The sequence below is a fragment of the Ursus maritimus genome, unplaced genomic scaffold (genome assembly GCF_017311325.1).
Source record: "Ursus maritimus isolate PB19 unplaced genomic scaffold, ASM1731132v1 scaffold_4, whole genome shotgun sequence".
NCBI lineage: Eukaryota > Metazoa > Chordata > Mammalia > Carnivora > Ursidae > Ursus > Ursus maritimus.
In genome coordinates, this window is record NW_024426552.1 from 86,427,220 (window position 1) to 86,440,355 (window position 13,136).

Sequence of the window (13,136 nt, forward strand, 5' to 3'; positions counted from 1 at the left end):
GGAAGGAAAAGAGGAAAATAAAAGAAGGGAGGAAGGAAGGAAGAAAAGAAGGAAAACTTTTAAAGCAGCAAAAGAGAAACGACACCTTTTTTGTGGGCAGAAAACAATTTGAATGACAACCAGCTTCTTATCAGAAACCATGCAAGTCAAAAAGAAAAGACAAACATTTTTCAAGTGCTGAAAGAAAATAACTTTATACCCAGAATCCTATATCCAATGAAAGTATACCTCAAGAATAAAGAAAAAATTAAGGTGGTTTCAGTCGAAGGAAAACTAAGATAATTATCATTAGACCAACTCTAAAAGAAGGGCTAAGGAGAGCTTATTAAACTTAAAACATAAGAATAAAAGAAGGAATCTTAGAAATCAGAAGGTAGAAAGAACAATGTGAGTAATAAACATATGAATAAATACAATAAATTTCCCTACTTATCTTGAGTTCCTAAATTATGTTTGATTGACAAAGCAAAATTATAATACAGTCTAAAATGGTTCTAAATGAATTTAAAATAATTGTGTTATAGATGGAGAATAAGAAGATATAAAATTAGTTAAGGTTTTTTATACTTTCCTTGAACTGTCAACACCAGTAGGATGCGACAGTTTTGTATATTTAATGTATAAATACAGCAACACTAAAAAAGCTATACTAAAAGATGCACTCAAAAACACTGCAGATTTATTGTTAATAAATTTATATTAAATTATAAAAATTTCCAGATAACTCCCAGGAAGGTAGAAAGAAGAAAACAGAAAAATGAAAAACATAGAGAACAAACAGAACATAAAAAATAAAATGATGGACTTAACCCCTAACACAATAATAACTACATTAAATATAAATAGTGTGTATACACCAAATAAAAGACAGAGATTGACAAAGTAGATTAAAAAGCATAACCCAACTCTAGGCTATCTACTAGACACTCACTTCAAGTACAATGACAGAGACAGGTTGAAATTAAAAAGATGAAAAAAGATATACCATACAAACATAAATCAAAAAAATAAAGAGTAGTTGTATTAATATCAGATAAAGTAGACATGAGGTCAAGTTATGAGACAGAAAGCTACATTATGCAATAATAAAAGGGTTAATTCACCAAACAGATGTAGCAATCCTAGATGTGTTTCACTAAACAACACAGCTGCAAATCATGTGAAGCAAAAAACAATACACCTAAAAAGAGAAATAGACAAATCCACAACTCTAGTTGGGGGTTTCAATTCTTCTCTCTCAACAATGGTAGAACAATTAGACAGAAAAAACAAAAAACAAAAAATAAAGCAAGCCAAGTATTGATAAAACAAACAAAAAACATAAGGATTTAGATGAACTCAACAACACAATCAATAGGATCTAATGATATTTTTAGAATGCTTCATCCAACAGCAGAATACATATTCTTCTCAAGTGCCCTTAAAACTTAAACCAAGATTAGGGCACCTGGGTGGTGCAGTGCATCAAGTGTCTGACTCTTGGTTTAGGTTCAGGTTGCAGTCTCAGTGTCCTGGGATGGAGCCCGGAGTTGGGCTTGTCCAACATGGAGTCTGCTTGTCCCTCTACCTCCCCCTCAACCCTTCCCCTTTCTTGTGTTTGGGCTCTCTCTCTCTCTCTCTCTCTCTCAAATTGAAAAAAAAAAATAGTGAAATCTTAAAAAACACACACACACACACACAAAAACCTTATACCATGATAGTTCATATTCTGGGCCATAAAACAAACTTCAACAAATTTAAAAGAAGTGAAATTATATAGACTGTGTCTCCTACCTTCCTGGAATCAAACCAGAAATCAGTAATAGGAGGATAACAGGAAGATTTCTAAGCACTTTGAAACTAAATGAATGAACTGAACTGAATGAAAATAAAATAGAACATACAAGTATTTGTGGAATTCAGTTAAAGTGCTAGAGGTAAATTTATAGCACTAAATGCATATGTACATTAGAAAAAAAAAAAGGTCTAAAATCAATGATAAAAGTGTATACCTCAAAAACCCAGAGAAAGGCAAAATAAACCTCAAGCAAGGATACAGAGAAACTAGATTATTTATACTTTTCTGATAGGTACATAAAATGCTACTGCCACTTTGGAAAACAATTTAGCAGTTTCTTAATAAATTAAACATTCAATGACCATCCTACCCAGCAATTTCACTTCTGTGCCTTTACTCCAGAGATGAAAACTTATGTTCACATGAAAACCTGTACATGAATGTTTATAGTAGCTTTACTTATCAGCCCAAAATTAGGAAAACAAAGCTGTGCTTCCACTGGTGAATGGTTAAACAGAGTGTAGTACATTCCTACCATGGAATACTGCTCAGGATTAAAAAGCAATAAACTACTGGTGTACATAACAATTTGGACAAATCACATAAATACACTAAGTAATAAAAAAAAATTAATCCCTGCAGGTTAAATACTGTCTGATTCAATTTATGCAACAGTCTTGAAATGGCAAAATTATAGAAATGAAAAACAAGTTTTTGGCTGACAGAGTTTAAGACTGAAAGAGAAGTTATAAATGGCAACATGAGAGATCCTTGTGGTGATGGAAAATTCGTCATCTTGACATTTCAATGTCAATATATTGGTTGTGATATTGACCTAGAGTTTTAAAATGTTGTTGTTGGGGGAAACTGAGTTTTACTCTCTGTCTTATTGCTTACAACTGTATGTGAATCTATAATTACCTCAAATTCCTCAAAATATCATTTTGTTTAAAAAATATATACTGAGTTCTTTCAGGCAGTAATGGACAGTAAAGGGATCAAAAGAGTAACTCAATTGAAGTAGTCTGAGGCTCTGTGCCTTATACCAGAATTCTAGATGAAAGTCATTGGTTAATTTAGTAAGGAAGTTTTTCGGGAGTCTGTGTGACATTCTGATAATATTTATTTCATCAGAGGGTCCATGAATATGCAAATTATGTTTGGATAATCACTCATCCCCACAGGGTTCCCCAAAAAACAGAAAAAAAAGGGACAAAATTACCATTTTACAGAGAAGCAGAGTATTTGATACCTCCCAATAGGATATAGGATTAGTAGGCCTAGGTGGGTGGACCCTCTCTCTTATTCCTTAAATCAGATTTTGAGGTAATATCACATTAGTTAATCCTTGAAGTATTGATGAACACACCCAAGGAACTGTGAACCCCTGAAGAAATGAGACAGGGAGGAGAAGGTATGTATATGACTTTACATGAACAATTATCCTTCTTCCAGTACACATGTCAAACATCTGGTTTTATTACCTAAATAGCTTCTTCTCCATGAGGAAGAAGCTAGAAAGTTGGTAGGGTGAGAGTTCTTATACAGTTGTCTGATTCATGACAGTGACAGTTGGACTAATTTGACTAGAATTTTCACTTACAATAAGAGCATTTGTCATCAATTAGACAAAATGATAATAAAAAAATGAAAACATCTAGTACACAATCATTCTTGCATTAGCCAGTTACTGTAGTGGATACTTGTAATTTTGGGCTCCTCCTCATGGAAATGCCTTATCATCTGGAAATAATACCCCTGCAAGGAGAAACCTATGACTTCAGATATCTACATTAGAAAGCAGATCGCAGGGGTGCCTGGGTGGCTCAGTCGTCGTTAAGTGTCTGCCTTTGGCTCAGGGCGTGATCTCAGAGTCCTGGGATCAAGCCCCACATTGGGCTCCTCTTCTGGGAGCCTGCTTCTTCCACTTCCACTCCCCCTGCCTGTGTTCCCTCTCTTGCTGGCTGTCTCTCTCTGTCAAATAAATAAAATCTTAAAAAAAAAAAAAAAGAAAGAAAGTGGAGTGCAGTGGTACAGTTCTTGAACTGACTGCGATGGAACAGTTCAGGAACTCAGGGAATGTCCAGTGGTAGTGCTGCTGGAGGCAGGTGGTACCCAGAAGAAACATACCTAAGAAATAATCTCAGCTGTGCTTGTCCCCTTTTGTCTCCACCTCTTCTGAAAAACAGTTCTCTAGGCTTCCCATTGATATTTGTACACTCCAGAGCCACCCTGTGCATTTACTCTTCGTGTAGGTTAACCAGAGATGTTTTGACAGGTACTGTTAAGTAGAGGACAGGCAATGGATGCTCCAAGAATCTGGAATTAGTTATCTTGCCTGTTTTGTCCTGAAGCTAAACAAAATCATGTTGGTTTCTCACAGACCATGACTTTCAAGGATGAAATTCTACAGAGTATGACTTTACAGATGAATCTTCTAATTCAATTATGAACTGTGTTCTTCAGGAATAAAGTGCCCTTCAGAAGCAAGGCTTTATAAAACTGAGTTCCCTCTGCTTTAGAACAGCTAAGAAAGAAAAGATGAACTCCACAATAATGAAGTCAGTTGGCTATTTTTTTTAGGACAACAGACAGCTTAACAAAAGAGAAAAGTGAGCTCAAAACCTTAAATTCTCAATCCATACCCTGAAATCCCAGAATTTTCTATGATCATCCTATAGCTATAGCTGTGGGCCTGCAGGAGCCAAGAATCAAATGCAAAATTTGTATCTAGGGTCTGCCAAATTATAACAACAATTGAATTCAGTTAATCACCAGATCTCTTCAAGGAAAGTGAAAGCTTTGATTAGAGCAAGCATAAGTCCAAGAACTGGTGTTGGACCTATATGGAACGATTCAGAGGACATTGTACATATTGAGCCCCAAATTACTTGCTATTTGAAGCATTCTGTCTTCCTCGCTACTGTTTCTCTTTGCTTGTAAATTCTGCAACTTCCTAACCTGAAGAAATTATTTCTTTAAAAAAATAAAAGTCAATTGTCTCCATGCCTTACCCCTTGCATTTCATTATCTCCAGACTTTTTTATCCATTTAATTTATAGGTATGATATGACATACAACATTCTGGTATGATTATGGTAGTTCTAACAGCTGGAAATATTTTAATTATGTAATTTGCTGACCATAACCTGGACTCAATGATAATACACACTAAATAAAGTTGAAATAAGATTTTTTTTAAAATAATGGAATCCAAAGATTTAGTGGTTAGAAAGGCTAAAAACATCTATGAATTGTTACCTACTCTTACTATGTTCCCCACGATGGCCCAGAAAAGACCATGAGACGCATGCCAAAATCTTTGAAAGGTGCTTTAATAGCTGTTTTTCATTTTGTTTTGTTTTATAAGCACCGTATAACAGTAAGAGAAGATGCAGCTTAAAGGAGATTCCTGATAGAGATAAGAGGCAAAGTGGTCATGATTACCATGAGATGAAGAAAGTAATTGTGATAATTAGCATAGTCTAAGATCTTTGATGGCAGCTAATTGGGCATGGAGTTTCATAGATTCACAATACTTGGACAGTACACTAAAGCCTGGATTCCTTAAAGTAGGTCAGACTGTGAAAATAAAACACACATACAGATACACACAGACACACACACACACACACACACCAAACACATACCCAAATATGTAGTGGCTCAACACCCTGAAAATGTATTTCTTGCCCAAATAACAATGCCAAGTGGTTCCAGGTTGGAGATGGAAGGAAGAGGATGTGAGTGTCACAAATCCATTCAGTGGTCCAGGCTGATGACGCATCTACCAGCTTCCAACATGCACTTGCACAGAGGACCCTGGGTTACTTTGAAAAGGATATGACGGAGTCCATGTGAGAAGTTTTCATGGGGCCAGGCTTAGACGTGGCAAACATCACTCAAGGTAATAGTTGGTTAAAATTGAGGCATGTGGCCGCATGCTTTTGCCGGGGAGGCTTGAACTAAAACCTTGCTGGGGTCCAAGGGAGAAGAGGAAGTCTATTTTGGTGAACAGTTAGAAGTTAAATAATAATAATAATAACAATAATAATAATGAATAATGAGAGCTTGACTTGAATTGCAATTTTAGACCATTTTTAGCCATTCATCCCAATACCTGGAGGAGTTGTCAAACCCAAAGTCTCTTAGGCTATGAGGAAGCAAGATCCTTTGGGAAACATTTGAAATCATATCAAATATACACTTGGTGAACATTCCTCCTATCCTGCCTTAAAGATCAGTAATCCTTCACGAGGGGAGCTCTGTAGTTAGAAATAGGAAATATCCAAACCTTTTGAAAAATATTGACCACTAGATGTGAACTAACAGAATTTTCCTAGGGACATCAATTCCACTGTGATCTCATAACAGAGTATGGACTCATAAAGGTTAAGCAATTATTGGAATTTGGGCTCAGTTGAACTGTGAGCACTTCTTTAATATCTATCCAGAGTAGATAGGCAAAATAAACATCTTTAGGAGATACCTTTAGGGAATTTAGGAGGTCCCCACTTTGGCTCTCTGAGCAGTATGATAATAAAAAGGTTTATTTTGGTAGAAAAGATGAAGTGGGAGTATTTGGTAGAAAATGTCAAGTAGAGTCCCCTTTTCTACAAAAAGAATGGTAAATCACGAGCAATTTTTAACGTTATCATTAGTGACTTGAAGACACAAAAAAATGGTTCCTATCACAGTTCCACTCTACTCAGAATTTGGACTGAGTATAAAATTTCGGTATGTATGAAAAATAACACTAGATGTTAGTTACTTACTCGGAAATTAATCTGATTATAGCTGCTATTCCAGAGTTTGTTTCCTAATGAATACAAGTCTGGATAAATGTTACACAGCTTTTGATTCGAAATTAGTTTTTCCCTATCCCATTAAATAAAAAATACCAGAAGAATTATGCCTTTGCCTAGAAAGAGCTTTGCTATACCTTCACCATCTTGCATCAGTGTCTTTCAAATCCTCAGCTCTGGAGAAAGTGTAACTGTCTGATAATTTCACAGTAGAATATAGTGGTTCTTAGATTTAATGCCATCATTCTGACAGGAATAATTAAACAGGTCATGGAAATAACCTGAATGACTGGGTATGATCTGGTACATGATAGAAGTTATACTTATTTATTTATTTATTTTTGCTGAGTAACATGCTTTTGTTTTACTACAATGCATATAAGGAAAGACAAATACATCAATGTACATTTCCAATTTGACAGAGCAATCTCACAAGTTTTTATGATATTTAGGAAAAGAGATATATCAATTACTAAGTGATGGAAGTTAAATTTTATGAAAACACAGGGACCTGCCATAACAGCAAAGTGATAGAAGGAGTGCGGAGACAATCGGGCTATCCCCTCAAAACAGAATATACATTTTGTATCCTTTCATTATTTATTTAAATATTTTACTTTATGAAAAAAAGACAATGTATTTATTTAATACATTCATCACAAGGGCTCAACCAGAGACTTAATTTAAAAAAAGAGAGAAACAGGGGCGTCTCGGTGGCTCAGTCTGTTAAGCATCTGCCTTGGCTCAGGTCATTATCCCAAGATGATTCCAGGGTCCTGGGATCCAGCCCCACATCAGGCTCCTTGCTCAGCAGGGAGCCTGTTTCTCCCTCTCCCTCTGCCTGCCACCCCTCCTAACACCACCTGTGTTTCTGTGCTCACTCTCTATCTCTCTCTGTGTCAAACAAATAAAAAAATATTTTAAAAAAAGTAAAAAAAAAAAAAAGATACAGAGTCCTATAAGAAATGAAGGAAAGGACAAACTCTCTAAGGACAAAATAAACACAATACAAGGAGAGAGGCTAGACAGTCATGATTCTTGGCTTTGACCTGCTTTGAGTAGATTCTGGCAGCTACTTCAAATCTGTCGGCTTTTTTCAGAGTCCGGCAGGCTGTGTGTTCAAAGCGCTATGAATGTTGGGTTCTCCTAGCAGGCTCTGGATGGACAGCAGGATGGTCCTGATGTCCTGCTGGGCAGCCACTTGTCCTGCAAGATGTCAAAGCAGATGTTATCCTGGGTGTCCTCATCGAGGCGGTAGCAGGGCGCGAAGGAACTTTGCCATGGGCGTGTTGTAAGGGTAGCCCTGGGGAACTCCAAGGACACCTTATACCTCAGGTCTTCCTACACTGTGCCATCTGCTCCATAGCTGGTCCCTACCAGTTTAAAAAGTTTGGCTTGGGGAAGGCAGAAATTCCTGTGTCGCCAGACATCGTGAGGGTCATCAGCTCCTGCTGTCGCCCCTTGTCCATGGTGTCCCGGGTGGGGTCTCTGCTGGGCTGGGCTTCTTTGCAGCAGGGGCCATACTGGTGGCAGCTGGGTCTGGGAGGCCATCAGCGGTGGGGGCATGGAGACAGGAACTGGAAGAGCACGACTGCAACTGCCTTTTTTCAGTTTAGAAGAAACATTTGGTGGTATTGCAATATTTTCACATTTGAGCTTCCAGCTTTGAATGTGTGGTGATCTATATCTAACTTGTGTTGGTATATCCTGCAGGGCCATCTGTAAATTATGCTCCATTTCTTTTTTTCTTTTTTCCTTAACTACATGAGTATAGATCTTCCCAGGAATAGTACCACAACACTTTGGTGTGAATCTGAAAGACAGGAGACAAGGTGATCCTCACAGTGATGTTTCTTTGAAGTGGGCATAGTTTGCCCACGTTTCCTAGAAGGAGGTGAGGCCTCAGCTAAAGATCCTTAACAATCCGCAAGTAATTGGCTGATGGTTTATCCAAAGTCAAGGCACTTGGAGTGATTTTGATGGGTTTTACAAAAAAGTTTGCAGACAGATGTATGGATTCAACTTTAAGAACAGGTCCAGAGTATAAGAATATTTGGGAGCCACATAAATACACTATTTTTAAAAATGCCTAAACTTTAGGAAAACTTGTTCATAATTAGAGTGAGATGATAAATGTGTTATGGAAGTCAATACTGTTTCTTCCCCAGTCTTTACCTTAGTGCCTATCCTCCCTCAACAGGCTCTTGAACAAATGGCCAGAGATGCTGGGTAACAGGTTCATACATGGCATTGTCACCACCAACAGTGATTGCTCAGTTTGACAGCAGCAGGAAACAAGTCTGATTCTCTGGGGTAGTGCCACTCCCATGGAGACCAGCCCAGGCTGTTGATGTGATCATTCAAATCTACTAGAGTCTTGGGGCAGTAAAACATTTTTTCTTTACTGAAATAGACACTGGATTTAGATTTACTTTTCCTGCCCATCAGGCTTCTGCCAGCCCCACAACATGTGGGCTGATTGAATGTCTTTATACATCATCCAGTATATCACAAAATATTTCTTCTAAGGAATGAATTTTAACCATGAAATAAATAAGGTATTGTTTTGAGCTCATGGAAATCATGGTCTTCTCTTATATCATATTTCCTAGAAATAATTAGACTTACAAAATGATAGAATAGCTTTTTGCAATTCCATCACGAGCTTCGAGACACTCGTTTGAATTGCTGTCATGATGAATAAAGCATATGCTCTTAACTAGGAAATAATACATGTTTCTCCAAAGTCAAAAAACTGTATCTTGGAACCAGAGGATGGAAATAGGAGTGCTGTCTGTCATAATTGTAGCTAATGGCCTCCTCGAGGAAATTTTGCTTTTTGTACCCAAGACTGGGTTCTGCTGATTATAGGTCTAAGTACTGGTAGAATTTAGCTATGAAGATGGTTCCCAATGATCCATACCTCCTGGTATTTACTGTCCTTGTGTGATCCCTCCCCCTTGAGCGTGTGCTAGTCCTAATACCTTGCTTGTAATGAATAGAATGCTGCAAATGTGGTGGGATGCCATTTAGCTTAGGTTAAAAAAGATTCTGGCTTGGGGTGTCTGGGTGGTGCAGTCTGTTAAGTGTCTGCCTTCTGCTCAGATTATGATTCCAGGGTCTTGGGATCGAGTCCCACATCAGGCTCCCTGCTCAGCGGGGAGCCTGCTTCTCCCTCTCCCTCTGCCATTCCTCCTGCTGTACTCTCTGGCTCTCTCTATCTCTCTGTAAAATACATAAATAAAATCTTTAAAAAAAAAGATTATTCTGGCTTCAATTTTGTTTACCTTCATTGCCCCTTCCCTTGCTTCTGATGGAAGGTGGATGCCATGTTGTAAGCAGCTCTACAGAGAACACCACATGGTAAGGAATTGAGGCCCTCAGTCCAACAGCCCATAAGTAAGTGAATTCTGCCAATAATCACATGAATCAGCTTAAAAGTGGATCTTCCTTCACTAGAGACTTCAGATAAGACCCAAACCCAGCCAATACCTTGATTGCAACTTTATGGGACACCCTGAGTCAGAGGACCCAGCTACACTGTACTTGAATTATTATAAGATATGGAAAATGAATACTATTGTTTTAAGTCACTAAATTCAGCAGCAATTTTTTTCTTTTCTTTTTTTCTTTTCTTTTCTTTTCTTTTCTTTCTTTTCCTTTCTTTCTTTTTTTTTTTTTGTTTTTTTGATGTAGCAATAGATAACACACAAAGTACCCAAAAAAGAAATGTTTTCACAGGTTCATAACATTAGTTGTTGAATACTATTTTGAGTTTCATCTGCTTCTGGGCAAATAGACAAAAAGAAAGTTAGGTTTTGGTTGGGAAAAAGTGAGTATGAATTAGTAATGTAAAAAAAATCATAAATACTAATAATGATTTATAATCAATTCTGTAAAATGAAACTATAGCATCTAACCGTATTTTCTTTCTTACTAAAAATTCATATTTACATATTTTATATAGATAATTTTACTTTTCTTTCTCTTTACCAGTATAAGAGGTTGTTGTTGGTAAACTTCACAGGTTCCCTCCCCCAATCCAACACACACACACACACACACACACACACACACACACACACAGGTTTCAGAATATTGAAGTGGGAATCATAATACATGTAGGGAAGAAATGTATATTAATCAGAAACAAACTATTGAGTGTCTCTCTTTGGGACCAATGTAAGTGTACATAAGACTTAGTAGTTGCCTATACTAGAGTATAGAATTATGTTTTGAAATATAATGTATGAATAAAGGTATTGTAGATATTGAGCAACTAATGGAGTAGATTACATGGGCATTTATTTTATTTTATTATTATTTTTTATTTTTTAAAGATTTTCTTTTTAAATAATCTTTACACTCAATGTGGGGCTCACACTCATAACCCTGAGACCAAGAGTTACATGCTCTACCAACTGAGCCAGCCAGGCACTCCCATGGGCATTTATTTTAGTCTGCCCAGCATCCAAACATACTTTTATTTGATTGGGAACCCAAGAAAGTTTAATGGCAAAGCCCTGCTTTCCACAATGGAAAACAGGGGGATGGTCTCACTTTCATGCTGGTAGCTGTGATGAGGCTATGTGACCAAGTCCTAGCATAAGTTCAGATGTTCTAGCATATGATTTTGAATTTTGAGGGTTTGACATGAAGCTCAGAGGAGAGTTCAGAATTGGTCATGAGCACCCATCGTGTACTCAAGAAGCTTGTGAGTTTGCTTGGAATTATTGGAGACTTTCTGAGATGAGATTTCTGGGCATCTCTGCCCTCATTTTCTGACTTTGGTTCTCCAACACTTTTGTTAATTCTGTATTTCAGTACTCCTTGAAAACATTTTTTTCAACTTAAACTGGCCACAGGTAGCTTCTGTTTCTTAAAAATACAAAAAGCCCCATTAATAAAAACAGTGGCAACAACAACAGAACCAAACAATAACAACAAAGATACTCACCCATCAGTCAAGACAAAAGGACAGGTGGAAAACAGGTTTCAAAAAGACAAATGTTGCTAAAGATTACCAAATAATTTTAATATCATGAAACACCAGTTTAATAATGATATATGGAGCAAACCACAGAAAAAAATTGGGGACTCTAGTTCATAAATATTACAAAGAAAGCAAATAGAAATAACAGTCCATTAATTTTACTTAGCTCAAAATATGTATATATTTCCCTTTTGCCAGGCACAGTGCTTAGGTGCTTACTGATGTCAGATCTTATATAATATATAATAAGCACAACCATATGAGGTTAATGCTAGCATCATTCTAAAATGAACAAATGAAGGGTGCCTGGCTGGCTCAGTTGGTGGAGCATGTGATTCTTGTTCTCAGGGTTGTGAATGCAAGCCCCACATTGGATGTAGAAATTACTTAAAAATAAAATCTTAAAAAAAATAAAATGAACGAATGATTATCTGATAGCTATGTGGCTTTATTATAGCCAATTAGGTGATAATGGAGTGAAGAAAAATTATTTTGAGCATATCTCTGAATCTAAATTTTTTTTTAATTTCAGAAAACGCCAAAAATGAGATATTTTGCCACAATGACTAATGTGGCAGACCAGATGCATTGATTATCTGAATAATTGTCTCCCTGTATCCTTTGAAAAAAACTACTTTTCAGCTACTTTCATCTAAAGATGAAGTTTATTTCTTTCCCTTTACTAGGCTAACTTATAATTCATTTTGATCCATAAAATATGGCAAAAATGGCACTGTATTATCATTTTAGTTAAGTCATTAGTCATTTTGGTCATTGGTCTTGACCAAACCTAGAGACATTACATGTAAATTCCCTCCCTTGTGTTGCTGAGACCACCATTTGAATACACTTGGAATGGTCTCCTTGTCCTTGAGACAAGCCATTTAGTTGAGGCAACACTAGAACAGCTAGACTATCCCCTCAGCAGCCCTCCAGCTAACAACAAGTATACAAGTGAGCCCAGCCTAGATCAGCCAATTTCAGCCTGAACCAGACTGCATAGACAAGTCACAGATTCATGAGAGATAATAAATGGCGATTCTTTCAAGCCTCTGTTTTGGAGCAATCTGTTACAGAGTAATAGTTAATTAATTAATACAAACATTAATATTTAGCATTCATAAATGTTTTAAAACGCCATTATATTCCTATGAGATCATCGAAACAAGTATATGGCTTTTGCAATCTGAATGTTATGAATTAAACACCTTGAGTTTTGGTATTCTGTGGAAAATATCTATACTTCCATCATTTTATGATTAATCAAAACTAATTTAAATAACTAAACGCGTTTAGAGAATTAAGATATTTTTATATTTCCAAGAATTATGTTAAAAATCTATATAATATAAGTTTCCTTGGATTGGGATCAAAGGAAGAAAAATATATTCAGTCTATCCAACAAGAGAAATATTAGTAATTGGTAATATTTATTAAATGCTTAGTCTGCACCAGACTCTGTGCTAAGAACTTAGTCTTCATTCTCATTTTTAACCCTGAGTGACACTCAATCTGTACTTTCTACAGGGAATCCATACATCCTCAGGGTCTAGTCTGATAA

General features: G+C 36.6%; 1 pseudogene; it reads right to left on the reverse strand.

Annotated features, from left to right (window-relative positions):
* Nucleotides 1-7,567: 7,567 nt before the first annotated feature.
* On the reverse strand, nt 7,568-9,277 carry LOC103676200 (annotated as a pseudogene).
* Between the last annotated feature and the right edge of the window lie 3,859 nt (nt 9,278-13,136).